At 43.1% G+C, this 12,065-nt stretch overlaps 1 long non-coding RNA gene across 1 annotated transcript in view; it reads right to left on the minus strand.

The window, feature by feature from the left end:
* Positions 1-7,599: 7,599 nt before the first annotated feature.
* Positions 7,600-12,065, minus strand: part of LOC136165416 (uncharacterized) — a 104,440-nt gene continuing 99,974 nt past the window's right edge. The window contains exon 4 of the long non-coding RNA XR_010662505.1: positions 7,600-7,719. This is a non-coding gene — a long non-coding RNA (uncharacterized lncRNA). The remainder of the gene's footprint in view (positions 7,720-12,065) is intronic.

Genomic DNA, 12,065 nt, shown 5'->3' on the forward strand with positions numbered 1-12,065 from the left:
TCATGGGGTCACAAAGAGTTGGACAAGACTGAACAACTGAACTGAACTGATATGTGAAAAATTATATATCAGCATAGCTTTAATTTGCATTTATCTTATGTAAGAATTTGAATATCTTTTCATATATTTATGAACATCTCTATGAGTTGTTATGATATTGTGATTTATAATGAGAAATATATATTTGTTTTTCTGGCACAGAGCTCCTAAAACCCTTGGAATTCCCTAAGTGGTGATAGCAGTAAATGTGTATCATGCTATGTTAACAAGACAACTTTTAGAAAGCACCTAAGATTGAGGGCTGGTTGACAGGAGAGCCAATGATGTGATTAGAGGGTTGGAACTTGTTTCTCCATGTCCTGGGAGGGGAAAGCGGCTGGAGATCAAGTTCAATCACCAGTGGAAAATAATTTAGTCAGTTATGTCCATGTAATGAAGCCTCCATACAAACCCAAAAGAAGAGATTCAGAGATCTTTTGGGATTGGTGACACATGGAGATTTAGGGACAGTAGTGAGCCTAGAGAGGGCTTGGAAGCTCCTCAACCTTTCCCCATACTTTACCCTATGCATCTCTTCCATCTGGCTGTTCCTGAGTTATCTTCTTTTACAGTAAACCAGAAATCCAATTTATCTGAATTCTGTAAGCTACTCTACCAAATGAGTCAAATCCAAAGAGGGGAGCATTGGAAATTCCAATCTATAGCCCTTCTTTAGAAGCACAAGTGACAAATTGGACTTGCTGCTGATCTCTGAAGTGGAAAATGAACCGTCTTGGATTAAACCCTTAACCACCAGGATCTAATGTTACCTCTGGGTAGGTAGTGTCAGAACTGAGCTGAATGGTAGGACAGTCAGTTTGTTGATATAAGAATCTGCCCCCTACACACACACACATACACACACACACACACACACACACACACACATTGGAATTGGTACCAGAACTCTTTAGTTATTTATTGATTTCCATTCCCCATGTTTCTATTGAGTTGTTGATTTTTTTGTTCTTATTATTTCTAGTAGTGCTCTGTATTTAAGGGATATTAGTATTTTGTAATATGACTTGAAAATACTTTTTCCTGGTTTGTTTAATTATGGTGCTATATATATGTGTGTGTATATATATATATATATATCCACACAGAATTTTTTAAAAAATTTTACATAATTGACTTTATAAATTTTTAAATGGCTTCTGGATTTTGAGTCACATTTATCAAGACCTTCCAAGTTTATAAAGAAATTCTTTCATAGTTTTCTTTTAGTAATTTTAATATGATTTTTTTACACTGAAATATATTATTTCTTTGTATTTTATTGTACCATGTGAAGTGTAGATCCAGTTTTATTGCAGATGACTATTCAGTTATACCAATACCATTTATTGAACAGTTGCTCTTTCTCCTGGTGATTTATCATATACTACTTCCTTTATCTGTCTGGGTCTGTATCAGAACACTCTTGGGGCTTCTCAGGTGGCACTACTGGTAAAGAACCCGCTGATTAATGCAGGAGACATAAGAGACGTTGATTTGATCCTTGGATTGGGAAGATCCACTGGAGGAGGTCATGGCAGCCCACTCCAGTATACTTGCCTAGAGCATCCCCATGGACAGAGGAGCCTGGTGGGCTACAGTCCATAGAGTCACACAGGGTCAGACACTCCTGAAGCAACTTAGCATGCACGCATGCAGAACACTCTCATCTGTTCCATTCATCTGTATATTCATTTATGGACTAGTCCCACAGTGTTTTAATTACTGAGGCTTTATAATGTGTTCTCATATCTGAGCTTTTCTCACACACAGATGAACATATTTCTCTTCTTTTCAGAATTTTCCTTGTTATCCTACCCCTGTCTCCAATATAAATTTGAAGATTATTTTGTCAACTTCAAAAGGAAAAAAAATTGGCATTTTATTGGAACTGTGTTAAAATTTTAAAGTAGCTCTGAGATAAATAATACTTTAACAATTTTTTATTTTCCTATCCAGTTATGTCTTCTACTTGCTCAAATCTTTTTTTGGAGTCCCTGATCCCTTTTTTTTCTTTTAAGTTTTCTACATATAGGTCTTGTGCATATTTGTTAAATTTATTCCTAGGTATTTTCTCTTTTTTTGTTGCTACTTTAAATATTGTCCTTTATCCTTCTATCTTCTAATAGGTTATTGTTTGTATATGTGAGATCAGTTGGTTTCTATATATTATTTTGCATCCTTCTAATTTACTGAATTCTCTTATTATTTATAATAGTTTTTATTGGGCTTATCAAGATAAAATCTTATCATCTGCACATAGCAAGTATTTTTTTTTCTTTCCCAGTTTTTTTATATTTGAAGTCTTTATTTTGTCTATGATTGCTAGTATCTTATGGAAAATTTTAACTAATAATGGTTGTAGCTAGCTCTTCTGTCTTATTCCTACCTCTAGCATTTCCCCATCAAGCAGAAAGCTTATCTTGGGAATGACATAGATATATTCTATCATATTAAAGAAATATTCATCTCTTCCTATTTCAAGTGCTTTTTATCAAGTGGTTCAAATCATGAGCATTTTAATAAACCCAAATACAAAGAAGCTATTCTTCTGACCATCTGTCCTTCAACCTCCAATCTCCTACTGATGTCTTCCACTTGGCTGGTCCTAAAAGAAGACAGAAGGGGAGGGAGTCCTCAGGGTCAGCTTCCGAGAGCGCAGAGCAGGGTAGAGAAGGAGGACTGAGGTTGGGTCTGGAAGATCAGACAGCGTATATCCTGTACGGAAACCAACAGTGGGTAACAAAACAGCCTCTCTCTTCGTTAACTGATGATGTTTATAGGTGGCTGGAGCAATTTTCTTGAAGCCAGTAGCATCACCTTTGCCTTTTAAAAAAAAGTGAAAGGGGACTTCCATGGTGGACCAGTGGTTCAGACTCTGAGTTCCCAGTGAAGGGGGCCTGGGTTTGATCCCTGGTCGGGGAACTGAGATCCCACATGCCACACGGCACAGCCTAAAACAGAAAGGGTGGGGTCTCAGTCATAGGCAATTTTATGTGGAAAGCTGCTGCTACTAACCTTTTCTAGATCTAATATTAGCAAGCCCAGGTCTGCATTTCATCATCAGGACTGATTGAGCTTCTCTTTTTTTCCACATTTACTATTAGGATTGAGCTTCTTGAATACAGTTCCCCCCTATATCTAATACCTTATTTTTAAAACCTTGTCGCTCCTTCCCCAGATCTAAAAATAATATTCTAGTGTGATGGGGATCAGATGGGTCAGTTGTCAGCACCGGAACTAGACACTGTATCTTCTGGGAAGGACCCAGCAGAACACGCCCTTTTTTTTTACCAGCACCTTGGCCAGTCTCCAGGGCTGTTCCGTTCAGGCCTACCTCAGATGCCCCACACATCAGCAGGCCTGGCACTGGGGGCAGCAGTTTCACCTGACTGTGCCACATGATGCCCTCTCTGACAGGCTGCTTCCCTTCTGCCAGACGTTTGGAAACTGTTCCAAACTCTGCAGCAATCCCAGCCTCCTACTGCACAGGCTGCATGTTCAGGAGACTTCGTGGCTCAGAGGGTTGCCAGATATAGGACAAGGCACCCAGTTAAATTTGAATTTCAGATAAACAGTGAATAATTTTTAGTATATCATAAATATCACAAGGGACATCCTTATACTAAAAAATTATTCTCTGTTTATGTGAAATTCAGACTCAGCTGGGTGCCCTGTATTTTGCTCTACTAAATCTGGCAACTCTCATCACGGCTAATCCTCCACTTGTGCTTCCCCTCCTCCTCTAGTATGCCTGCCTGGAGAATCCCATGACAGAGGAGCCTGGGTGGGCTACAGTCCATGGAGTCGCAAAGAGTCGGACACGACTGAGCAACAAAAACAACAGGAGTACTTCCCATCTTCTCCCCCAATTTCAAAATCCCTCCACTGGCATCAAGTTCACTAAAGTGTTAAGACAACTCAAAAGGGGTATTAACTATACAGATCATAGTTAGGAGTCACTTTTGTGGCCTTGGCCTCTGACTTCAACTTCTGTTTACAGTGACTAGTTTTTCCTATCGGTAAATTTGTTCTGTGGCACCAAGAAAGACATTTCAATGGCAATGGAGAACAAGAGTGGGGGAAAAAAAAAGTAGATCTCAGCAGGTGTCTGTAGGAATGGGGGGTGGGGTATCCAGGAGTAACTTAAAGGAACGCCGGCTGGAAAGAGAATGTTGAAGCTAACTTGGACCATCTGACAATTTTGCCTGACTTGGATCTGTGCCTTACTCCTTCCTTGCCTCCCCCTTTCCTTCTCCTTTTTGTCTAACATGCACTCAGCCCCAGGTGCTCCGACAGTAAAGAATCTGCCTGCATTGTGGGAGAGCAAGGTTCGATCCCTGGGTGGGAAAGATCCCATGGAGGAGGTCATGGCAACCCACTCCAGTATTCTTGCCTGGAGAATCCCATGGATTGCAGAGCCTGGCAGACTACAGTCCATGGGGTCACAAAGCGTCAGACATGACTGAGCGACTTCCAGTCACATCCTCAGCGGCAGGGCATGAGCTGTGTGCCAGCAGAATAGAAAGCAGGAGACCTGGTGAAGGAAACAGCTATCAAGCAACCAAGGGCTGGGGGCAAAATAGGCCAGGAGAAGTAAAACCAAGAAATATTTAAAAATTAGGGGCTTGACATTTAAGAAAAAAGTCCAAAGTTAGCCAAGAATAACTGATTATTGCAGGATTCAAAACCTCTGAGTGACACAAGTCCTGAAAGCGGAAGCGGTGGTAGCACGGGGCACCCTGCTGACCCATCTCGCTTCCCCGCGCACTTCTCCATTCCACCCTCCAGGCAGCCACCCAGAGCACGGACGAAACGCAGTGGCCCTCTCCTGCCGGCGCTGTGGACCGCACGGCTGAGGCCGACCCAGTGGCCCTCTATGAAGTCAATAAACTGAACCACAGCCTTATTTTCTGAGACTGACTCAACCCGACCGGCCTTCCCAAACGCAGCGGCCCAAGAGGTTAAGAGTTCAGTCAGTCATGAGGCAGACACCACCTTACCTCACAGGACCGCTCCCATGTGGTGTCCAAGTTCATGGCGACAGCAGACTGACTCTTCAGGGGAGCCGGCTTGGGTCAAACTGTGCCCTGTGGGGTTGTGTTGGCTGTCACGACCCCCCACCCCAGGCTTTTTGAGCTGAACCAAGCAACGGTGCAACCCTCGCTGGAAGGCCCTCTGCACACGTCTGACTTGCCCAGAGAAGCTGAAGAGTTTGGGGCTTCCAAGTGAGGAGAGTGGCCCATCTCATCATGGCTTGTCCAGGACTTGCCCTGTTTAAGCAGAGCAAGTCTCACACTCCAGCAAACCCCTCAGTCTGAGGCAAAATGTGGCCACTCTGCAACCAAGACCGCCAAAGCTTGGGTACCTGTATATCAGTTACCATGGCTGTAAAAGGCTGGGGTTGGCCAATACAGCTTCTAATGTTTCCGTTGCATCTAATAGTCCATGATTCACCCTCAGGCTCCTGACCTTATGCATCAGCTCCAAACAAAATTTACTCGATCCAAGCCCTGAGTTTATGTAATCTGAAGATAAACTAGTCATCAGGGTGTTAACAGGAGAGGTTGAGCAGAATTTAACAATGGCTCTAGGAGGAAGGCATATAGTCGGAGCTGAGTGGTTCTAATGGTGGGAGTTCAGCTTGGGAGATGGGATATCCGGCTCTGTGCCATCCCGAGAGGAAGATATATTTAGGCAGGTAGTTTGGAGGCGCCGGCCTGACAGAGTTGATCTGATAGGCTGATTTCAGCTTCACAGTAAGAACAATAGCCACAGGCAGAGCAGTCTTGTCTGTCTCCAGCTAACTTTCACACTATGACATGAATTAGTCAGTAGTTGAAACCACAGACTAGAGAAGAAAGGAAATAGTCTGCTGATAGACCATTTTTAATGCATCTGCTCAGAGCCCCGTTCTGCCATCTGAAATACAGATATGCAGCTATAGTTTGGGGGGTAGGTAAGAGTTCAAACTCTGGGATCACAACCTACTAACGAGGCAAGTATTAGGCTGAATCATATGAAGCTGCTGAAGTTAGACCTTTTTTGACCTGCAAAAACAGGAATTCCATGTGGTTCAGGTAATAACTTATTATCTCTTTTCCTTGGTTTCCTCGTGTGTGAAATGCAGAGGCACCAACCTTGAAGGATTGCAGAGAGAAGACAGGGAGGTCTTCAGACAGCCCCTCGCTCACACCCGCTTCCTAGTGATTCCACTTTATGGTTCCACCACTCACCTCTGCCACTACTGGTGAAAAACCATGCAAGGCCCGTAGGCTGAACCCTGGGAGACCCAGCCTGGTTCCAGGACACCTGACACCACAAACCAAAGCAGACTGATCACTTTAGCTGAGTGTAAAACTTCATTCTCATCCCAGGGTTCAGAAAGAAGAATAAGGTTCATACCACAGATTTTTCAGGTCATTCTGAGAATGGAAGGTTTTGCTTTTTCTCTCACGACAGAACAATCAGTTCCAAAGCCTAGCAAAGGGCTTCAATGATGGGGTTTTGCTGTAATAAAACTGGGCCCCACCTTTAGCCTTACATCTGTGTTTGTAGCAACCACATAAGGCAGCCATCCTATTCAATTTTGTTATACATGCACACAAAAGCAGACATTGGAAAGTGTATGCAAAACAAATGAAATAGTCTCATCATTATCAGAGTACAAAAGAAAGTTACAGTGAATTTCTTCTCTCAATAACTAACAGGAAGCAATAAAAAGAGAGGAAACATAAAACATTTTGCTGTGGTATTATTGTCATAATTAAATAAAATTTATTGACTTAAGCAAATTCACTTGGCTTTTTATTGCTTCAGGAATCTAGGAAATAGCTTCCTTACATATAATGAGGAAGTGCATCCCTAGGTCTCTTAATATGTTTCTGCCCTATACCACTCCTGTGTTTTATCTGTGGGTTTTTTTTTTGTTTGTTTGTTTGTTTTTCTGAGCTCATTCCCTTGATGTAAAGCAATCTCTTCACATAAGAATAGAGAACACCACAATCCTGAGGTCAAATGACAGCTAGGGGAGACTTCGGACTCCAAAGCCAGCATTTCCCTACTGTCTTGATACCATAGACACAAAATCACAAATCTAAAAAAGGAAAACAACCTTGTGCCTGGCTTGGTTTAAATTCTCTCTCAAGCAGGTCTTTTAACTGTGAGAAAGTTCAAATTCTCAACATGTGTTAACAAAAGGTGTTCACAACAGAATGCCTGGCTGTGCCCAACATTGCTTTGCTCTGTAGAATTAATTGTTTCTTGGTGACAAAGGCTGAGCTCTGGAACTTCTGGGTATGGCTTGCCAGGACATTTTTGCTTGGCGTGACTCTCTTAAGTGGGTAGAAAAGGATTGGTTGGGCACCTGGGATTCTGTAGCCAGTAATTACACTACAATTGTTACTGTGTATCACCGAAACTTCAGCTTTTGACCAGCAGCCAAGTGTACTCTAAAACAAACATCTTTTGAAAGCCTCCTGTGTTTTGAAATGATTTTAAAGTCCACTTTGCAAATAAGATTTGGTACAAGTCAGATTTTTTTTTTTTTTTTTTTAAATGATGCTTTGCTTTCAGGCCGCATTTCTTTGCCTGGCAGTTGATCTGACTTCTGCAGCTCTTACAAGTGATCATTCCACGTAAGTCATCTTCATGCTCCCTTTTTGCTTCATCATTGTGGACATACTGTACAATGACATGAGGAGGACAGATTTACTCTAGGGTGCATGCTCATAACTGAGGTAGGGGAAGTGAAGTGATAAATATTTAAACACACAGAGAAACACATCACCTTTTCCACATTTAGAAGCCTAGAGAATCATCTATAGACAACCTTTCATCTATAGACAATCCAGCTGTGGGTCTCTGAGAAGACCAGGTCGTCAATTCTTAAGTGAAAACTTGATCACCAAGATCCCTGGATTAATCTTTTGAGGGTGAATTCATAGAGGAAGGGAAATGGTGCATTTAAAGACCAATCAGGCAGGAAAGGGTTTAACCTGCTAGTTCCCAAATTTAACAACTCTCATCAGTGCCTCTTCCCCTCATGTTAGTTTCAGGAAAATGACACAGAGACTTCACCTCACAAGGACCTGGTGAAGTTACATGTGATACACATGTGATAGTGAAATGGTTTCTTTCTTGGTATTCCCCTGTCCCCACCTCCATGCCTTGGGCAGCAGGCCCTTCATTTCATTGCCTCAAGGTAAGAGAATGATGTGACAGCATACAGAACAAAATCAGAAGGAAAAACTTCTCTGAGTTATGCTTTGTGTTATAAAAGCCCTCAGAGGACTGGAGAGGATCAAGGCATGCAGCCAAAGTGATTCAGAAGAAAAAGGCCTGGGGACAGTGGGGTTTCCGTGGAAGATGAGAAACAATCTCCTCCCTTCGCTGGGTGGGAGGAGAGATGGATGAAAACTGAGACAGCAAAGGCCCAGTGGGTCCTTCCCTCCTCCCTTCCCCTCTTTCCTCAGAAAGGCACAAGCCTGGGGAGATATCAGCTATGGGGTGTGGGCTTGCAAAACTTCTCAGACCCTGGAGTGACCCCAAAGTAGCAGGGAGCTGCTGGACATGCATGGGTTGTGTGGACAGGAAGGAGGCACAGATGCATTTTTATTAGTAGGGAGACTAGCAGGAACTGTAGTCATCTGGATTGACGCCTCCTCCAAGAGCTGATTTGAGGAACAAATAGATCCCCCAGTACCTTGGCACTAACCCCTGCACACCCGCCACGGCCCAACCCAAACCTAGACACACCTTCAAAGACGGACAGATACTAAAATGATGGAACTCATTGCTGACACCTTCCAAGAGAGAGCAGGGGCTTAAAGAATAAATTAGGCTGATTTATGGTAAAATTAAAATGTATTTTCTGCCCACTTAACCCTGTGCCTCATCTAGTGTGAGCTGCTGGGGTAGATGGGATGGTGAAGAGGAGAGACCGCCAACCTGAGAGACAGGTCTGTCCCAATTGTTGTTCAGTCCCTCAGCCGTGTCTAACCCTCTGCGACCCCGTGGACTGGGGCACGCCAGGCTTCCCTGTCCTTCGCTATCTCCTGGAGCTTACTCAAACTCACGTCCATTGAGTCGACGACGCCATCCAACCATTTCATCCTCTCTCACCCTCTTCTCCTTCCGTCCTCAAGTAGTATATACTTTGGACAAGGCATGTGACTATTCTGGCTCTTGAGGTCCTCAGTCTATAAAACGTGTATAACAACACTTGTCCTGACCACTCACAGCACCATTGTGAGAAGCGGGATGCTGCACACGGGTGTCACAGAATACAGTGCCAAGCGAGGAGGCAGATTAAATGGTATCGAATGTAAAGCACAATTAGAAGAAAAGTACTATGTAACTCAACTTGGAGAAACTTGCAGGAAAGACTGGCTAGATAGTCATCAATTTCACTTTCTCTTCCTGGCACACAAAAGACAACGTTTCCTGGCTCCCTTGCAGTTAGGATGGGGCCCTGTGGTTGGATTCTGCCAGTAGGATGTGACAGAAGAAGTGGCCAGTGCCTGTAGACCTAGTGACAACCTTTAACGTACTCTCTTCTCCCTTGGTGGCAACTGTTGAGGCCAAATGTCAAAGCCGATGGCATTTTAAGATGAAAGGAACCTGAATCACCACTTAGAGGAATCTAAGTGGTGGGGACCTCTCCCTACACTGAATTGTGATGTAAGATGTAAACTTTTATCATGCTGAGTCAATAAAATTTTGAGCTTCCCAGGTGACACTCGTGTTAAAGAACCCTAATGTCTGTCAATGCAGGAGACATAAGAGACTGGGATTCGATCTCTGGGCCGGAAAGATCCCCTGGAGGAGGGCATGGCAATCCAGTCCAGTATTCTTGCCTGGAGAACCACATAGACAGAGGAGCCTGGCGGGCTACAGTCCACAGATCACAAAGAGTCAGACACGACTGAAGTGACTTAGCAGACATGCCATAATATTCTGGGTTGTATATTAGTGCAGCCTATCAAGCGTCTCCTGACTGGCAGAGTAATAGAATAATAGGATAACAATATAATATACAGTATTATACATACACACATATCACATATATATTATGAGATGTCTCAAGGCACGAAGAAGTAGCTCAGTCTGTATCTTCCCTTCCATGTTACACAGAACAGAAAAGTTCAGTTTGTGCCGTTCTTGGGCAAAGATGTCACAAGGTACAATGACATCACAGTCTATCGCTTTCTCAGTGGAAGCTGATTCATCTGAAAACCTGCAGGAAAGCTCCCACATGGAACTGATAGGCCCCAGGCCCTCTGTTCCTCCTCATTACAGCTGCTAAGATTTTACCTTGCATGACAGCTGCCCAGTCTTAGCTGGAAGATAGTCCCCCTCCTTCCTCAGCTCATATTCTCCATGGACACTCAGCATTCTAACCAGGAGGACCCAGGAGATGCTCCTGGATCCAGGCAAGGAGGAAATCTGTTCTATAGGGAGCACAGCTGTTACAAAACATCCCAAAGCAGTAGGTTTTATTTGTTTGCTTATTGTTATCTCCATTCCCCAAGCACTTTCAGCATGCACACATTTGCAGCTTAACTTCTGCTCAAGTCACCAAAGTAGGAGGTATTATCAACTGTACTCAAAGACTAAAACTTCACTGCAGCCCTGGAGAATGTCCCACAGTAGACAGTGGGACAGTGATACTTTCCCCAGAAACCACACTCTCTTTGTCCAGGGCTGGCAAGAGAGCCCCGTTATCTTGGAAGGTCCTGGGCTCCAAATTTCCTCTGTCTCAGGCCTGACTGCCACCTCCTTTTTTGGTAAGGTTTTCTTCTAATGCCTTTGACCAGTGGGAAGGATCTTTAAGGAGGGCTGGGTCCTTCATTCCTTACCAGAGACTATAATCCTTTGGACCAGTTAGCTGGCTTTGACCCGTGTCAGAGAATTCTGCCCAGTGGGCATGTAGACTTGGGCCATTGGTCATACAGGGTGAATGAGGAGCCATGAATACAGTGGGAAACTAGTCGCCATAATTGAATGAAATCTCAAAGCTCCTGTTCTACTGAAGGCAGGTAAGTGCAGCTGTATCATCATCTTTGAACAAATGATCTTCAGAAAAAGAAAGCATTAATACATTTTTCTAGATATTATTGTTATTATTATTGATCTACTATGAATTGGTAACCTGAAGAGTAAAGATACTTTGCATGCATGTGAGCTAATTCACTTCAGTTGTGTTGGACTCTTTGTGACCCTATGGACCATAGCCCGACAGGCCCCTCTCTCCATGGGATTCTCCAGGCAAGAACACTGGGGTGGGTTGCCCTGCCCTCCTCCAGGGGATCTTCCCAACCCAGGGATCGAACCCACATCTCTTATGTCTCCTGCATTGGCAGGCACACTAATGGCACCTGGGAAGCCCCAAAGATATTTTAACTGTTTTTAATTTTTGCTTTCTTTAATAAACACTTAAAAAGATAATATGCGCTTATTGTGGTAAATTTGTTAAATACAGAAAGGTATACAAAAGGTTTTAATAACATCTCTCAGCATCTGCCTTGGGATATAGTGAGTCATGTACATGTCCATCTCCTTTCAACACTGTATATTTCTTGAGGAAAGAAATCATGGACAGCATTTCTTCATCTTTGTGTAACCCATAACATCTCACCCCAGGGCCTATAATCCCATAGAATAGAATACAATAAATGTTTGTGGAATGAGTATCATTGAATGAATTTGGGAAAATTGGTATTCTCACTTAATTTTATAGACCAGAGTCTCCACAGTTGTAAACAAAATAAAAAAGAAAGCCCAGAGATAAACCCACACACCTATGGTCTCCTAGTCTATGACACAGGAGGCAAGAATACACAATGGAGGAAAAAACAGTCTCTTCAATAAATGGTGCTGGGAAAACTGGACGGCTACATGTAAAAGAATGGGATTACAACCCTCCCTAAGACCATCCACAAAAATAAACTCAAAATGGATTAAAGACCTAAATGTAAGACTGGACACTACAAACTCTTAGAGGAAAACATAAGAACAACACTCTTTGA

The sequence above is a fragment of the Muntiacus reevesi genome, chromosome 3 (assembly GCF_963930625.1).
Source record: "Muntiacus reevesi chromosome 3, mMunRee1.1, whole genome shotgun sequence".
NCBI lineage: Eukaryota > Metazoa > Chordata > Mammalia > Artiodactyla > Cervidae > Muntiacus > Muntiacus reevesi.